Genomic DNA, 18,621 nt, shown 5'->3' on the forward strand with positions numbered 1-18,621 from the left:
CTTCCTACCACAGCAAGGCTACGCCAATCTTCCTATCACAGCAAGGATGCGCCAATCTTCCTTTCACAGCAAGGCTGCGCCAATCTTCCTATCACAGCAAGGCTACGCCATTCTTCCTATCACAGCAAGGCTGCGCCAATCTTCCTTTCACAGCAAGGCTGCGCCAATCTTCCTATCACAGCAAGGCTGCGCCAATCTTCTTACCACAGCAAGGCTACGCCAATCTTCCTATCACAGCAAAGCTACGCCAATCTTCCTACCACAGCAAGGCTGCGCCAATCTTCCTATCACAGCAAGGCTACGCCAATCTTCCTATCACAGCAAGGCTGCGCCAATTTTCCTATCACAGCAAGTCTACGCCAATCTTCCTACCACAGCAAGGCTACCCCAATCTTCCTATCACAGCAAGGCTGTGCCAATCTTCCTTTCACAGCAAGGCTGCGCCAATCTTCCTATCACAGGAAGGCTGCGCCAATCTTCCTTTCACAGCAAGGCTGCGCCAATCTTCCTATCACAGCAAGGCTACGCCAATCTTCCTACCACAGCAAGGCTACGCCAATCTTCCTATCACAGCAAAACTACGCCAATCTTCCTATCACAGCAAGGCTGCGCCAATCTTCCTATCACAGCAAGGCTACGCCAATCTTCCTATCACAGCAAGGCTTCGCCAATCTTCCTACCACAGCAAGGCTGCGCCAATCTTCCTATCACAGCAAGGCTGCGCCAATCTTCCTATCACAGCCAGGCTGCACCAATCTTCCTACCACAGCAAGGCTACGCCAATCTTCCTACCACAGCAAGGCTACGCCAATCTTCCTACCACAGCAAGGCTGCGCCAATCTTCCTATCACAGCAAGGCTGCACCAATCTTCCTATCACAGCAAAGCTACGCCAATCTTCCTATCACAGCCAGGCTACGCCAATCTTCCCATCACAGCAAGGCTTCGCCAATCTTCCTATCACAGCAAGGGTGCACCAATGTTCTTATCACAGCAAGGCTGCACCTATCTTCCTATCACAGCAAGGCTACGCCAATCTTCCTATCACAGCAAGGCTGCACCAATCTTCCTATCACAGCAAAGCTACGCCAATCTTCCTATCACAGCCAGGCTACGCCAATCTTCCCATCACAGCAAGGCTACGCAATCTTCCTATCACAGCAAGGCTGCGCCAATCTTCCTATCACAGGAAGGCTGCGCCAATCTTCCTATCACAGCAAGGCTACGCCAATCTTCCTACCAGAGCATGGCTACGCCAATCTTCCTATTACAGCAAGGCTACGCCAATCTTCCCATCACAGCAAGGCTACGCCAATCTTCCTACCACAGCATGGCTACGCCAATCTTCCTAGCACAGCAAGGCTACGCCAATCTTCCTATCACAGCAAGGCTACGCCAATCTTCCTATCACAGCAAGGCTGCGCCAATCTTCCTATCACAGCAAGGCTGCGCCAATCTTCTTATCACAGCAAGGCTACGCCAATCTTCCTATCACAGCAAAGCTACGCCAATCTTCCTACCACAGCAAGGCTACGCCAATCTTCCTATCACAGCAAGGCTGCGCCAATCTTCTTATCACAGCAAGGCTACGCCAATCTTCCTATCACAGCAAGGCTACGCCAATCTTCCTATCACAGCAAGGCTACGCCAATCTTCCTACCACAGCAAGGCTACGCCAATCTTCCTACCACAGCAAGGCTGCGCCAATCTTCCTATCACAGCAAGGCTGCGCCAATCTTCTTACCACAGCAAGGCTACGCCAATCTTCCTATCACAGCAAAGCTACGCCAATCTTCCTACCACAGCAAGGCTGCGCCAATCTTCCTATCACAGCAAGGCTGCGCCAATCTTCCTATCACAGGAAGGCTGCGCCAATCTTCCTATCACAGCAAGGCTAAGCCAATCTTCCTACCACAGCATGGCTACGCCAATCTTCCTATTACAGCAAGGCTACGCCAATCTTCCCATCACAGCAAGGCTACGCCAATCTTCCTACCACAGCATGGCTACGCCAATCTTCCTATTACAGCAAGGCTACGCCAATCTTCCTAGCACAGCAAGGCTACGCCAATCTTCCTATCACAGCAAGGCTACGCCAATCTTCCTATCACAGCAAGGCTACGCCAATCTTCCTATCACAGCAAGGCTGCGCCAATCTTCTTATCACAGCAAGGCTACGCCAATCTTCCTATCACAGCAAAGCTACGCCAATCTTCCTACCACAGCAAGGCTACGCCAATCTTCCTATCACAGCAAGGCTGCGCCAATCTTCCTTTCACAGCAAGGCTGCGCCAATCTTCCTATCACAGCAAGGCTGCGCCAATCTTCCTATCACAGCAAGGCTGCGCTAATCTTCCTATCACAGCAAGGCTACGCCATTCTTCCTATCACAGCAAGGCTGCGCCAATCTTCTTACCACAGCAAGGCTACGCCAATCTTCCTATAACAGCAAAGCTACGCCAATCTTCCTACCACAGCAAGGCTGCGCCAATCTTCCTATCACAGCAAGGCTGCGCCAATCTTCCTTTCACAGCAAGGCTGCGCCAATCTTCCTATCACAGCAAAGCTACGCCAATCTTCCTATCACAGCAAGGCTGCGACAATCTTCCTTTCACAGCAAGGCTGCGCCAATCTTCCTATCACAGCAAGGCTGCGCCAATCTTCCTATCACAGCAAGGCTACGCCAATCTTCCTATCACAGCAAGGCTGCGACAATCTTCCTTTCACAGCAAGGCTGCGCCAATCTTCCTATCACAGCAAGGCTGCGCCAATCTTCCTATCACAGCAAGGATACGCCAATCTTCCTATCACAGCTGCGCCAATCTTCCCATCACAGCAAGGCTGCGTCAATCTTTCTATCACAGCAAGGCTGTGCCAATCTTCTTACCACAGCAAGGCTACGCCAATCTTCCTATCACAGCAAGGCTGCGCCAATCTTCTTACCACAGCAAGGCTACGCCAATCTTCCTATCACAGCAAAGCTACGCCAATCTTCCTACCACAGCAAGGCTGCGCCAATCTTCCTATCACAGCAAGGCTACGCCAATCTTCCTATCACAGCAAGGCTGCGCCAATTTTCCTATCACAGCAAGTCTACGCCAATCTTCCTACCACAGCAAGGCTACCCCAATCTTCCTATCACAGCAAGGCTGCGCCAATCTTCCTTTCACAGCAAGGCTGCGCCAATCTTCCTATCACAGGAAGGCTGCGCCAATCTTCCTTTCACAGCAAGGCTGCGCCAATCTTCCTATCACAGCAAGGCTACGCCAATCTTCCTACCACAGCAAGGCTACGCCAATCTTCCTATCACAGCAAAACTACGCCAATCTTCCTATCACAGCAAGGCTGCGCCAATCTTCCTATCACAGCAAGGCTACGCCAATCTTCCTATCACAGCAAGGCTTCGCCAATCTTCCTACCACAGCAAGGCTGCGCCAATCTTCCTATCACAGCAAGGCTGCGCCAATCTTCCTATCACAGCCAGGCTGCACCAATCTTCCTACCACAGCAAGGCTACGCCAATCTTCCTACCACAGCAAGGCTACGCCAATCTTCCTACCACAGCAAGGCTGCGCCAATCTTCCTATCACAGCAAGGCTGCACCAATCTTCCTATCACAGCAAAGCTACGCCAATCTTCCTATCACAGCCAGGCTACGCCAATCTTCCCATCACAGCAAGGCTTCGCCAATCTTCCTATCACAGCAAGGGTGCACCAATGTTCTTATCACAGCAAGGCTGCACCTATCTTCCTATCACAGCAAGGCTATGCCAATCTTCCTACCACAGCAAGGCTACGCCAATCTTCCTATCACAGCAAGGCTGCACCAATCTTCCTATCACAGCAAAGCTACGCCAATCTTCCTATCACAGCCAGGCTACGCCAATCTTCCCATCACAGCAAGGCTACGCCAATCTTCCTATCACAGCAAGGCTGCGCCAATCTTCCTATCACAGGAAGGCTGCGCCAATCTTCCTATCACAGCAAGGCTACGCCAATCTTCCTACCAGAGCATGGCTACGCCAATCTTCCTATTACAGCAAGGCTACGCCAATCTTCCCATCACAGCAAGGCTACGCCAATCTTCCTACCACAGCATGGCTACGCCAATCTTCCTAGCACAGCAAGGCTACGCCAATCTTCCTATCACAGCAAGGCTACGCCAATCTTCCTATCACAGCAAGGCTGCGCCAATCTTCCTATCACAGCAAGGCTGCGCCAATCTTCTTATCACAGCAAGGCTACGCCAATCTTCCTATCACAGCAAAGCTACGCCAATCTTCCTACCACAGCAAGGCTACGCCAATCTTCCTATCACAGCAAGGCTGCGCCAATCTTCTTATCACAGCAAGGCTACGCCAATCTTCCTATCACAGCAAGGCTACGCCAATCTTCCTATCACAGCAAGGCTACGCCAATCTTCCTACCACAGCAAGGCTACGCCAATCTTCCTACCACAGCAAGGCTGCGCCAATCTTCCTATCACAGCAAGGCTGCGCCAATCTTCTTACCACAGCAAGGCTACGCCAATCTTCCTATCACAGCAAAGCTACGCCAATCTTCCTACCACAGCAAGGCTGCGCCAATCTTCCTATCACAGCAAGGCTGCGCCAATCTTCCTATCACAGGAAGGCTGCGCCAATCTTCCTATCACAGCAAGGCTAAGCCAATCTTCCTACCACAGCATGGCTACGCCAATCTTCCTATTACAGCAAGGCTACGCCAATCTTCCCATCACAGCAAGGCTACGCCAATCTTCCTACCACAGCATGGCTACGCCAATCTTCCTATTACAGCAAGGCTACGCCAATCTTCCTAGCACAGCAAGGCTACGCCAATCTTCCTATCACAGCAAGGCTACGCCAATCTTCCTATCACAGCAAGGCTACGCCAATCTTCCTATCACAGCAAGGCTGCGCCAATCTTCTTATCACAGCAAGGCTACGCCAATCTTCCTATCACAGCAAAGCTACGCCAATCTTCCTACCACAGCAAGGCTACGCCAATCTTCCTATCACAGCAAGGCTGCGCCAATCTTCCTTTCACAGCAAGGCTGCGCCAATCTTCCTATCACAGCAAGGCTGCGCCAATCTTCCTATCACAGCAAGGCTGCGCTAATCTTCCTATCACAGCAAGGCTACGCCATTCTTCCTATCACAGCAAGGCTGCGCCAATCTTCTTACCACAGCAAGGCTACGCCAATCTTCCTATAACAGCAAAGCTACGCCAATCTTCCTACCACAGCAAGGCTGCGCCAATCTTCCTATCACAGCAAGGCTGCGCCAATCTTCCTTTCACAGCAAGGCTGCGCCAATCTTCCTATCACAGCAAAGCTGCGCCAATCTTCCTATCACAGCAAGGCTGCGACAATCTTCCTTTCACAGCAAGGCTGCGCCAATCTTCCTATCACAGCAAGGCTGCGCCAATCTTCCTATCACAGCAAGGCTACGCCAATCTTCCTATCACAGCAAGGCTGCGACAATCTTCCTTTCACAGCAAGGCTGCGCCAATCTTCCTATCACAGCAAGGCTGCGCCAATCTTCCTATCACAGCAAGGCTGCGCCAATCTTCCTATCACAGCAAGGCTGCGCCAATCTACCTATCACAACAAGGCTACGCCATACTTCCTATCACAGCAAGGCTGCGCCAATCTTCCTACCACAGCAAGGCTACGCCAATCTTCCTACCACAGCAAAACTACGCCAATCTTCCTATCACAGCAAGGCTGCGCCAATCTTCCTATCACAGCAAGGATACGCCAATCTTCCTATCACAGCTGCGCCAATCTTCCCATCACAGCAAGGCTGCGTCAATCTTTCTATCACAGCAAGGCTGTGCCAATCTTCCTACCACAGCAAAACTACGCCAATCTTCCTATCACAGCAAGGCTGCGCCAATCTTCCTATCACAGCAAGGCTACGCCAATCTTCCTATCACAGCTACGCCATTCTTCCTATCACAGCAAGGCTGCGTCAATCTTTCTATCACAGCAAGGCTGTGCCAATCTTCCTATCACAGCAAAACTACGCCAATCTTCCTATCACAGCAAGGCTACGCCAATCTTCCTATCACAGCAAGGCTTCTCCAATCTTCCTATCACAGCAAGGCTGCGCCAATCTTCCTATCACAGCAAGGCTGCGCCAATCTTCTTATCACAGCAAGGCTACGCCAATCTTCCTATCACAGCATGGCTACGCCAATCTTCCTATCACAGCAAGGCTATGCCAATCTTCCTATCACAGCTGCGCCAATCTTCCCATCACTGCAAGGCTGCGTCAATCTTTCTATCACAGCAAGGCTGTGCCAATCTTCCTATCACAGCAAGGCTACGCCAATCTTCCTATCACAGCAAGGCTACGCCAATCTTCTTATCACAGCAAGGCTGCACCAATCTTCCTACCACAGCAAGGCTGCACCAATCTTCCTATCACAGCAAGGCTGCGCCAATCTTCCTATCACAGCAAGGCTACTCCAATCTTCCTATCACAGCAAGGCTACGCCAATCTTCCTATCACAGCAAGGCTACGCCAATCTTCTTATCACAGCAAGGCTGCACCAATCTTCCTACCACAGCAAGGCTGCACCAATCTTCCTATCACAGCAAGGCTACGCTAATCTTCCTATTCTTCCTATCACAGCAAGGCTGCGCCATATCTTCCTATCACAGCAAGGCTACGCCAATCTTCTTATCACAGCAAGGATACGCCAATTTTCCTATCACAGCAAGGCTGCGCCAATCTTCCTATCACAGCCAGGCTACGCCAATCTTCCTACCACAGCAAGGCTGCACCATTCTTCCTACCACAGCAAGGCTGCGCCAATCTTCCTATCACAGCAAGGCTGCGCCAATCTTCATACCACAGCAAGGCTGCGTCAATCTTCCTACCACAGCAAGGCTGCACCATTCTTCCTACCACAGCAAGGCTGCACCATTCTTCCTACCACAGCAAGGCTACGCCAATCTTCCTATCACAGCAAGGCTACGCCAATCTTCCTATCACAGCAAGGCTGCGCCAATCTTCCTATCACAGCAAGGCTAAGCCAATCTTCCTACCACAGCATGGCTACGCCAATCTTCCTATTACAGCAAGGCTACGCCAATCTTCCCATCACAGCAAGGCTACGCCAATCTTCCTACCACAGCATGGCTACGCCAATCTTCCTATTACAGCAAGGCTACGCCAATCTTCCTAGCACAGCAAGGCTACGCCAATCTTCCTATCACAGCAAGGCTACGCCAATCTTCCTATCACAGCAAGGCTACGCCAATCTTCCTATCACAGCAAGGCTGCGCCAATCTTCTTATCACAGCAAGGCTACGCCAATCTTCCTATCACAGCAAAGCTACGCCAATCTTCCTACCACAGCAAGGCTACGCCAATCTTCCTATCACAGCAAGGCTGCGCCAATCTTCCTTTCACAGCAAGGCTGCGCCAATCTTCCTATCACAGCAAGGCTGCGCCAATCTTCCTATCACAGCAAGGCTGCGCTAATCTTCCTATCACAGCAAGGCTACGCCATTCTTCCTATCACAGCAAGGCTGCGCCAATCTTCTTACCACAGCAAGGCTACGCCAATCTTCCTATAACAGCAAAGCTACGCCAATCTTCCTACCACAGCAAGGCTGCGCCAATCTTCCTATCACAGCAAGGCTGCGCCAATCTTCCTTTCACAGCAAGGCTGCGCCAATCTTCCTATCACAGCAAAGCTGCGCCAATCTTCCTATCACAGCAAGGCTGCGACAATCTTCCTTTCACAGCAAGGCTGCGCCAATCTTCCTATCACAGCAAGGCTGCGCCAATCTTCCTATCACAGCAAGGCTACGCCAATCTTCCTATCACAGCAAGGCTGCGACAATCTTCCTTTCACAGCAAGGCTGCGCCAATCTTCCTATCACAGCAAGGCTGCGCCAATCTTCCTATCACAGCAAGGCTGCGCCAATCTTCCTATCACAGCAAGGCTGCGCCAATCTACCTATCACAACAAGGCTACGCCATACTTCCTATCACAGCAAGGCTGCGCCAATCTTCCTACCACAGCAAGGCTACGCCAATCTTCCTACCACAGCAAAACTACGCCAATCTTCCTATCACAGCAAGGCTGCGCCAATCTTCCTATCACAGCAAGGATACGCCAATCTTCCTATCACAGCTGCGCCAATCTTCCCATCACAGCAAGGCTGCGTCAATCTTTCTATCACAGCAAGGCTGTGCCAATCTTCCTACCACAGCAAAACTACGCCAATCTTCCTATCACAGCAAGGCTGCGCCAATCTTCCTATCACAGCAAGGCTACGCCAATCTTCCTATCACAGCTACGCCATTCTTCCTATCACAGCAAGGCTGCGTCAATCTTTCTATCACAGCAAGGCTGTGCCAATCTTCCTATCACAGCAAAACTACGCCAATCTTCCTATCACAGCAAGGCTACGCCAATCTTCCTATCACAGCAAGGCTTCTCCAATCTTCCTATCACAGCAAGGCTGCGCCAATCTTCCTATCACAGCAAGGCTGCGCCAATCTTCTTATCACAGCAAGGCTACGCCAATCTTCCTATCACAGCATGGCTACGCCAATCTTCCTATCACAGCAAGGCTATGCCAATCTTCCTATCACAGCTGCGCCAATCTTCCCATCACTGCAAGGCTGCGTCAATCTTTCTATCACAGCAAGGCTGTGCCAATCTTCCTATCACAGCAAGGCTACGCCAATCTTCCTATCACAGCAAGGCTACGCCAATCTTCTTATCACAGCAAGGCTGCACCAATCTTCCTACCACAGCAAGGCTGCACCAATCTTCCTATCACAGCAAGGCTGCGCCAATCTTCCTATCACAGCAAGGCTACTCCAATCTTCCTATCACAGCAAGGCTACGCCAATCTTCCTATCACAGCAAGGCTACGCCAATCTTCTTATCACAGCAAGGCTGCACCAATCTTCCTACCACAGCAAGGCTGCACCAATCTTCCTATCACAGCAAGGCTACGCTAATCTTCCTATTCTTCCTATCACAGCAAGGCTGCGCCATATCTTCCTATCACAGCAAGGCTACGCCAATCTTCTTATCACAGCAAGGATACGCCAATTTTCCTATCACAGCAAGGCTGCGCCAATCTTCCTATCACAGCCAGGCTACGCCAATCTTCCTACCACAGCAAGGCTGCACCATTCTTCCTACCACAGCAAGGCTGCGCCAATCTTCCTATCACAGCAAGGCTGCGCCAATCTTCATACCACAGCAAGGCTGCGTCAATCTTCCTACCACAGCAAGGCTGCACCATTCTTCCTACCACAGCAAGGCTGCACCATTCTTCCTACCACAGCAAGGCTACGCCAATCTTCCTATCACAGCAAGGCTACGCCAATCTTCCTATCACAGCAAGGCTGCGCCAATCTTCATACCACAGCAAGTCTGCACCATTCTTCCTACCACAGCAAGGCTGCACCATTCTTCCTACCACAGCAAGGCTGCACCATTCTTCCTACCACAGCAAGGCTGCACCATTCTTCCTACCACAGCAAGGCTGCACCAATCTTCCTATCACAGCAAGGCTGCGCCAATCTTCCTACCACAGCAAGGCTGCACCAATCTTCCTATCACAGCAAGGCTGCGCCAATCTTCCTATCACAGCAAGGCTACTCCAATCTTCCTATCACAGCAAGGCTACGCCAATCTTCCTATCACAGCAAGGCTACGCCAATCTTCTTATCACAGCAAGGCTGCACCAATCTTCCTACCACAGCAAGGCTGCACCAATCTTCCTATCACAGCAAGGCTACGCTAATCTTCCTATTCTTCCTATCACAGCAAGGCTGCGCCATATCTTCCTATCACAGCAAGGCTACGCCAATCTTCTTATCACAGCAAGGATACGCCAATTTTCCTATCACAGCAAGGCTGCGCCAATCTTCCTATCACAGCCAGGCTACGCCAATCTTCCTACCACAGCAAGGCTGCACCATTCTTCCTACCACAGCAAGGCTGCGCCAATCTTCCTATCACAGCAAGGCTGCGCCAATCTTCATACCACAGCAAGGCTGCGTCAATCTTCCTACCACAGCAAGGCTGCACCATTCTTCCTACCACAGCAAGGCTGCACCATTCTTCCTACCACAGCAAGGCTACGCCAATCTTCCTATCACAGCAAGGCTACGCCAATCTTCCTATCACAGCAAGGCTGCGCCAATCTTCATACCACAGCAAGTCTGCACCATTCTTCCTACCACAGCAAGGCTGCACCATTCTTCCTACCACAGCAAGGCTGCACCATTCTTCCTACCACAGCAAGGCTGCACCATTCTTCCTACCACAGCAAGGCTGCACCAATCTTCCTATCACAGCAAGGCTGCGCCAATCTTCCTATCACAGCCAGGCTACGCCAATCTTCCTACCACAGCAAGGCTGCACCAACCTTCCTATCACAGCAAGGCTGCACCATTCTTCCTACCACAGCAAGGCTGCACCATTCTTCCTACCACAGCAAGGCTGCGCCAATCTTCCTATCACAGCAAGGCTGCGCCAATCTTCCTATCACAGCCAGGCTACGCCAATCTTCCTACCACAGCAAGGCTGCACCATTCTTCCTACCACAGCAAGGCTGCACCAATCTTCCTATCACAGCAAGGCTACGCCATTCTTCCTATCACAGCAAGGCTGCGCCAATCTTCCTATCACAGCCAGGCTACGCCAATCTTCCTACCACAGCAAGGCTGCACCATTCTTCCTACCACAGCAAGGCTGCACCATTCTTCCTACCACAGCAAGGCTGCGCCAATCTTCCTATCACAGCAAGGCTGCGCCAATCTTCCTATCACAGCCAGGCTACGCCAATCTTCCTACCACAGCAAGGCTGCACCATTCTTCCTACCACAGCAAGGCTGTGCCTATCTTCCTATCACAGCAAGGCTACGCCAATCTTCCTACCACAGCAAGGCTGCACCATTCTTCCTACCACAGCAAGGCTGCACCAATCTTCCTATCACAGCAAGGCTACGCCAATCTTCCTACCACAGCAAGGCTACGCCAATCTTCCTATCACAGCAAGGCTCCACCAATCTTCCTACCACAGCAAGGCTGCACCAATCTTCCTATCACAGCAAGGCTGCGCCAATCTTCCTATCACAGCAAGGCTACGCCAATCTTCCTATCACAGCAAAGCTACACCAATCTTCCTATCACAGCAAGGCTACGCCAATCTTCCTACCACAGCAAGGCTACGCCAATCTTCCTATCACAGCAAAACTACGCCAATCTTCTTATCACAGCAAGGCTGCACCAATCTTCCTACCACAGCAAGGCTGCACCAATCTTCCTATCACAGCAAGGCTGCACCAATCTTCCTATCACAGCAAGGCTGCACCAATCTTCCTATCACAGCAAGGCTTCACCAATCTTCCTATCACAGCAAGGCTGCACCAATCTTCCTATCACAAGAGTCCCAGTTCAGGAAGTATTCGTTTCCGATACTTTTAGGGTACAGCAGCAACATTGCTGGTGAGCCTATGAATAAATGGTATGTCTCTATATTGTGCAATATTACCATTGATGCCTGGTATCCACAGTGAATAGTCATTAATTGGTTGGAACTGTTCATTCTGGTTCTAAAGACCTTTGAGTTCAGATAAGCATGAACGAAGTATTATGTGGGAGTGTAATGATGCTTAGAAGCGTACAAATTCAGAATCATATACATTATCATACATACCATAGCCATAGTAGTAATAATTGATCACTACCAAAATGTGTGTATGTGTCATGAGTAAAATGGCGATGGGTCAATGACTGTAGTATTACGTACACATAAACTGCAGTAAGGTATACGACACTGAACATATCACACTCGCTGCATAGTCAAGTGTTATATTGATCCTTATGATGTATATCCCAGTGCTGTTTATCACAAGAAACCAAATTGACTGTGAAACTTAGCAACTTTTTTTTTTTTTTTCACGAGGGCCCAGAAGTACATAAAGAGCAAGCTTACTGGTTCGATGGGCGATTTAAGGATGGTGATTGCCATTTCATTTGTGCATTATATGTTTTACTTTAACCCTTTGAGTACCCCTCTGGCACAGTGCGTTTACGCGACCGCTTTCCATAGTGGTCACGTGACCGTGGCAGCCATTTTGGAGGTAACCTTACATGGAAAACAGGCTAATACCCTCCCTTGGCATGATGTAATCACTACGTTATGGGGCCCCCAGAGTGCCAGTACCCATGACTACATCCTGAGGCACCTAAGAGATCTCTACTTGTACTTTCCAAAGCTGTTTTCGCTTTTAAAATCTGATTCTCCGTTCAGGAGAAATAAGCATTTAAAATATTAACTGTCCTGGACCTTAAAATTAAGCTCACTTCAGAGCCCAGTGCAGTCTAAAAGTTACCATGGTGGCATCAAAAGCTAGATATTAAAAAAGACATGCTTAAAAACACTAGAAACCTCTTTTTTTCTTAAAAGCTGGTCACGTAGTCCTCATTGATGCAGACATTTCGTATTCACTGTAATGCCAAAACAGAAGAGCAAACAGGAAATCAAAGCATAAAAATATCCAGCATTATCTTCTGTTTTGTTTTCTTTTCCCTTCTAAATTCTTATTGTAAATAGTATAATAAGTATTTAATCAAATAAGCTGCGGATCATTTTTCTGCGAGAGGAAATGGTTAGTATTTTTGGCCACAGAGTCTAAATATACAAGCCGATATCTCTGCCCTGCAATACAATATAGAAATCTATACACGAATAGATACATATTCATAAAATCACCCTTAAAACTTTGCGCCAGCAGAAATATATTTTTTTTTTTTCCAAAATTTTTTATTAGGCAGTTAAACAATTACATGCTAGGTACGGTATAAACAATATGTCAGCCTAATGTACATTTTTTTCTTTTTCTTGAGAGAAAAGAGAAAAGAAAAGGCTCAACGCCTCCCTGATCTCATGAAGTCCATCAGGGAGGCGCGAGTATGGAAACAGAGAGGGAGTAGAGAAGGGGGGGCAGGGTGTGGGGGGGGGGGGGGAGGGTGGAGAGGGTACAAAGGGTATAGCGGGGGGTGGTCATGATCCCCAGAACCTTGGTGATTTTGGTTTGGGCTTTAATGTGGATTGGGCTTCTAGTTTGTTAGGGGGCGTTTCGTCTTATATGCGCCAAATAGGTGTACCATGGGTCCCAAATTGCTGTAAATGAGGTAGAAGACCTCTTAAGGAAAGCAGACAATCTCTCCATGTCCATTACTTCTTGCACCCTTCTTATTATTGTTTGTTTCGAGGGGGGAGACACTTTCTTCCAGGCGGCTGCCACCGCACACCTAGCCGCCGTGAGGATGAAGGAGACTAATTTTCCTGTTGGTCGGTCCAGATAGTCTAGGGGCCTGGCCAACAGGTAGGTCAGCGGTTCAACAGGTATTTTGAGGTCTGTGACCTCCTCTATTAATTTTTGTGTTGTTTCCCAGTATTTCTGAATTTCCGGACATGTCCACCAAATGTGGGCCATGTCCCCCTTTTGACCGCAGCCTCTCCAACATAGATCGGATGCCAGAGGGTAAATTTGATTTATTCTGACTGGAGTGAGATACCAGCGGAACAGTATTTTGTAGATGTTTTCTTTGATTGTGGTACATATGGAAGTTCCTGAGGCATTTTCCCAAATACTTTCCCAGTCCTCTCGGTCTATAACTATATCCAATTCTGCTGCCCAATGCAGCATGTAGTCATGCGTGGGGACTTCTGTAGTCCCTCCTAGCTCTGTGCAAATTTGTGTTATTAGACCTTTCTGGTGATCTGTTTCGCTGCAAAGTCGCTCGAAACCTGTGAGAGGGGGAAATTCCAATGTTGGGGATAATGTTTGGAGAAAGTGCCGAATTTGTAGGTACTTGAACACGTTCAGTCCTAGTATGTCATACTTGGTTTGTAGATTTTGGTAGCTCAGGAACTTCCCGAGGCTCAGGAGGTCGGCAATCGTTTTAATGTTTTTGGTTTGAAATTGGTCAAATTGTCTGGGCTCACAGCCAGGTGGAAATTTCGGATTTCTGTGGATTGGTATGAGTTGGGATTGTGGCGATGTGAGCTTGTACTTGAGTTTGCTTTTCGTCCAGGTCTCCCAAGTGTGTCTCATTGGGCCTAATTTGAATTTGTTATTTTGCATGTCCTCCCTGCTCAGGGACCATAGGCAAGCCGGCAGTGAAGGCGTTCCGGCATATTGCGTTTCTATATCCAGCCAGCAATATTGATTTGGGCTTGCGTTCCAGACTACCACCTGTCTCAATTGTGCGGCCAGATAGTATTTCGTAATGTCTGGAACTCCCAGTCCTCCTCTCCCCCTTGAAGCCAAGAGAACTGACCTGGGGACTCTAGGTTTTTTACCTTGCCAAATAAAATGGAAGATTGATTTTTGAATATTTTTCAATTCTGAGCCAGGGATGTGGACCGGGAGAGTCTGGAAGTAATATAATAATCTAGGGAGTATATTCATTTTGACCGAGATCATTCTCCCGATCCATGATATTTGATATCCTCCCCATTTTTCCAAATCTTGTTTGATTTTATGGAACAAGGTCGGATAGTTATGTTTATATAGTGATTGGTAGGTCCTCGATATCTTAACTCCCAAGTATTTGATACAAGAGGAACTCCAACGGTAATTAAAGTTTAGTTTGAGGAGTTTCACCTCTGGCTCTGGCAGACTTAAGTTCAGGGCTTCTGATTTGTCATTATTTATCTTATATCCTGAGATTTTTCCAAAGTCTCGGAGTTCTTTTTGAAGGTTGGGTAATGAGGTTTGGGGTTTGGAGAGGGTTAAGATGACATCATCTGCGAATAGAGAAATTTTATGCTGCCTATTTCCAATATCTATTCCCTGGATGTCTTTATTGAGTCGTATTGCTGAAGCCAGTGGTTCTATCGTTAGCGCAAAGAGGAGAGGAGATAGGGGGCACCCCTGTCGAGTCCCATTAGTTATCTCGAATCTTTGGTTAGTCCCCCCTGGTAGTTTTACCGTTGCTGATGGATTTTGGTATAGTCTACGGACCCCCTCTAGGTATGTGTCTTTAAAGCCAAATTTACACATAGTCTGGTCCAGAAATTGCCAGTATATTCTATCGAACGCCTTCTCTGCGTCTAAGCTTAACAGTAGTGCTTTGGTGCCTGTGAGGTGGACATGATCGATAATGTCGATTATTTTTCGGGTGTTGTCAGAGGCTTGTCTCCCCGTAACAAATCCTACCTGATCAATGTTAATTAACCTCGGTAATATTGGGTTTAATCTGTTTGCTAAAATTTTGCTATACAGCTTGAGATCACTGTTGAGGAGGGAGATTGGACGGTAGCTTCCACATTGCATCGGGTCTCTGCCTTCCTTATGTATTATTGCCAAATTGGCTAGAGACATTGTTGGAGGGATTTGGTTCCCTTCCATGAAATAGAAATATATTTTTAAAAGCCCTTTTATTTATTTGATAACCCAGAAAATGTGCAATTGAGTGTACCGAGAATTTAGCTTAGCGGAAATCTCTCTTATACGTGGTAAGTGGTGACTAATGTAAAAGAAGTGAACTTATTGGGCACTTATATATGTAAATATTGCTGATGGTTTAGTGACATTTCACAAAGTGACAATTTACCGACTTGGAGATACTTTGTGTAGAAAGTAACCCTGCCTTGTTGCTTTACAAACTCTGCATTTTCTTGTGAAGTAAACTATGTGTCTATGATGCCCTTACACTGGGAGATAGGTGGTTGAAAGCTTCATTAGAGCAGTGGTTTCTCATTATGAGGGTCTGGCTCCCATAGGGGCTCTGAAGTAACAGGAGGGGCACAGACACCAGAAGATACAAAATATGTGTAACTCCCCTTTGGGATGACTAGGACATTAAGGGAATGACTGAGTGGGCCCACACAGAGTAACGACCCACCCCCATTACCTGGTGCTGGGTGACTAGGCAGAATCGTAGCCCACCCTCTTCTACCCACTGATAGTGATGTCATGGCTATACATATATATAAAGAGAGAAGAGAGAGAGATTCTTCTTGAAGGAGTAGGAGACACAGAGGTGGGACCTCACTGTTTATAGTATATATGTGTTCAGTGTATAGATAGGATAAGATAACGATCCCCTTTTTATTGTTTGACAGTTAAGGAAAGTGTACCTCTTAGATAGTGGCCCCCCTAATAGCTCCTTGCCTGTGCCCTGAGGAGGGGGTTCCACAAGGTGTAGCCCAGAATGACAGTTGGATCAGCTTCAATGGTGGGTCCATACCTGGTCCTACTCCAGACTGCCATGAGGTGGCATGCAGTGCCCAAGAGGGGGACACTGATCACTGACAGAGGATAGCTCCAGGACTGAGAGGAGCCCCACGAGAAGAAGCTCTACCAAAGCCACCCAGAAGAGGGCTTCATTATGTAACAAAGGGGATCAAGCCTCAGCACCTTCCTAGCTGGCCGAGATATCGCTGCTGTGAACTCAATTGTAAAGGAAATAGAGCCCCCTATACTTCCGTTCATATGACTGGGGTAGGGGTAGCGATTATTTGATCACTACCAAATCGATCACATGATCACGATCCTGGAAGTCCGGTGGTAATCGGACTTCCGTCAATCGGACTTCCGTCAGAGTAAAAGTTAAATAGATGATTTTTCAGACGGTACTGAAGGTGGTTAATGGAGAAGCTTGGGTGAAAAGGCAGAGGGAGAGAATAAAAAAGAAGAGTGCAGTGAGAAGGAATAGGTATCAGACAAGAAAGTGCAGTAGATATAAGAGAAATGAAGAGTTAGGAGGCTTGAGCAGAGCACAACCGGCAGGCATGTACAGAGTGGAATAGCAGAGGTAAGGTACAGTGTATACCAGGGGTGCACAAACTGGGGTGTGTGACATTTTCTGAGGGGGCGCAGCACTTACAAAGGCCCCGCGCTCTTCCCCACAACATTTAAATTAAATGCCAGGGAAGCACACAAGGAGTTTTGTATGCCCTTTACCTGGTGGATCCTGGTGACGTTGTGACGTCAGAAAACTCCTGAGAAAAGGTAAGGGGGGAGGGGCACGAGCAGGAAGGGATCAGGCTGGGGGGGGCGCAGGCAAAAAATTGGTGTATACTCTATAAAGAAAGACTGGAGGAGTACAGATTCTTGAAAGAGAGGATAGCAAATAAAATACCACTTGTGGTGCATTTGCATGTGTCAGACACGTCTGCAACCGTCTTTCCCCATTATCGTTTTCCAAACAATGCTTCCACTACAGCCAGGGATTCTGGGTAATCACATGCAAATGAGCACAGTGTGTCACTCTTTAGTTCTTCTCCATTTTAACATGGACCCCTACAAGCTTGCCGTCTTACACAGCTTTTCCGCACAGCTTGAGTTTTCATGCATTGCCAGCAAACCTACTCACAAACAGCTGTTTCGACCTTTTGGGTCTCATCAGTGAGAGGTTGGTTGCTGACTATGCAACATGAAGCTGGTAAGTGGGTATAAGCAGACATTAAAAAAGTTATGGTGGGTAAAAAAAGGGGTTAAAACCCTCCACCGTACAGCAGCATGGGCAGATCTTTGAGGGAGAGTTTTTTATGGCAATCTGCAAAATGATAAACATTGAAATTGTGCTTGATAAAGGAAAGTCTTGTGAATCCATGAGTTTGATTTATACATCATATTGCAAAAACATCTCTAGGGAGCAGAAGTGTGCAATTTGCATGTGATGACTGTCTGAAGAAAGTGACCTCCATACTATACATTGGGCAACTCTAATAATTAGAATGGCTCGACCTGTTACAAAATCACAGGGAAGCTCAAAGATTCAAGTTTTAACCAGGCCAACTCTATTCTTTATTTTCCAATAATCTACTTATCTTAACGTGATTATTGTACAATGTGTATTAAGTTGCAAGCGAGCTTTGATGATGAATTAGTCGTGCTAATGCATTTCTTTCTGTTGAGTACGGGAAATTTCAGTACCTTTTCTATTTGACGGCTCCAGCTTCCTTGCTCCACAAGTCATAATGGTCGCTTCAATATTGAATTATTGATAAAATAGATGAACTGCTGTACATGCTTACAACTTTGTAATTCTAGGAATGGTTTTCTGATTCATATTGTTTGATGTGAATGTGTTTCCAACTTCTAAAGACAAAAATCTTTACCACTGATGCTGACACTGCCTGCATTGCGATTTAAAATGAAATGCAGACAGGAAATACTACTGAAGTGATAAGCATTAAGATGACTGTTAGTATTTTATTTCCATTTCCTCTGGTTATACCCCCTTAATAGGAATATTTTTTGCATTTCTTGAAGTTGTCATTTTCTATGTAACACAGAGATAATTTGACGAGTTCTTTTATAAAGAATATACTGTATATTTGTTTCTTAGTTATACAAGTTCAAAAGGCAATGCAGTATTTCATATACATAGTATGGTTAAAAAGAAGAAGAAACAAAAGCTTGAGGTTAGCCTATTATTAAGAATTACTAGTCTGGGCTGCAAAACTAGCTTTCCTAGGTAAAACAGTCCAGAAAACAAAGTCTTTAGGTTGACCGGGACTTGGCCCGTTGGGAATCGTTTCTGGGTCAAGTCAGTCAAGGGTTTAGCAATGGCACTATACTGTGGGACAAACTTCCTATAGTAGCCTGCAGTG

The 18,621-nt window shown here is 47.6% G+C and overlaps 1 protein-coding gene across 1 annotated transcript in view; it reads left to right on the forward strand.

Moving 5' to 3' along the window:
- The window catches only part of GNAL (G protein subunit alpha L), a 340,967-nt gene that overhangs the window by 152,301 nt on the left and 170,045 nt on the right, over positions 1-18,621 (forward strand). The window lies entirely within an intron of this gene.

The sequence above is a fragment of the Ascaphus truei genome, chromosome 2 (assembly GCF_040206685.1).
Source record: "Ascaphus truei isolate aAscTru1 chromosome 2, aAscTru1.hap1, whole genome shotgun sequence".
NCBI classification, from domain to species: domain Eukaryota; kingdom Metazoa; phylum Chordata; class Amphibia; order Anura; family Ascaphidae; genus Ascaphus; species Ascaphus truei.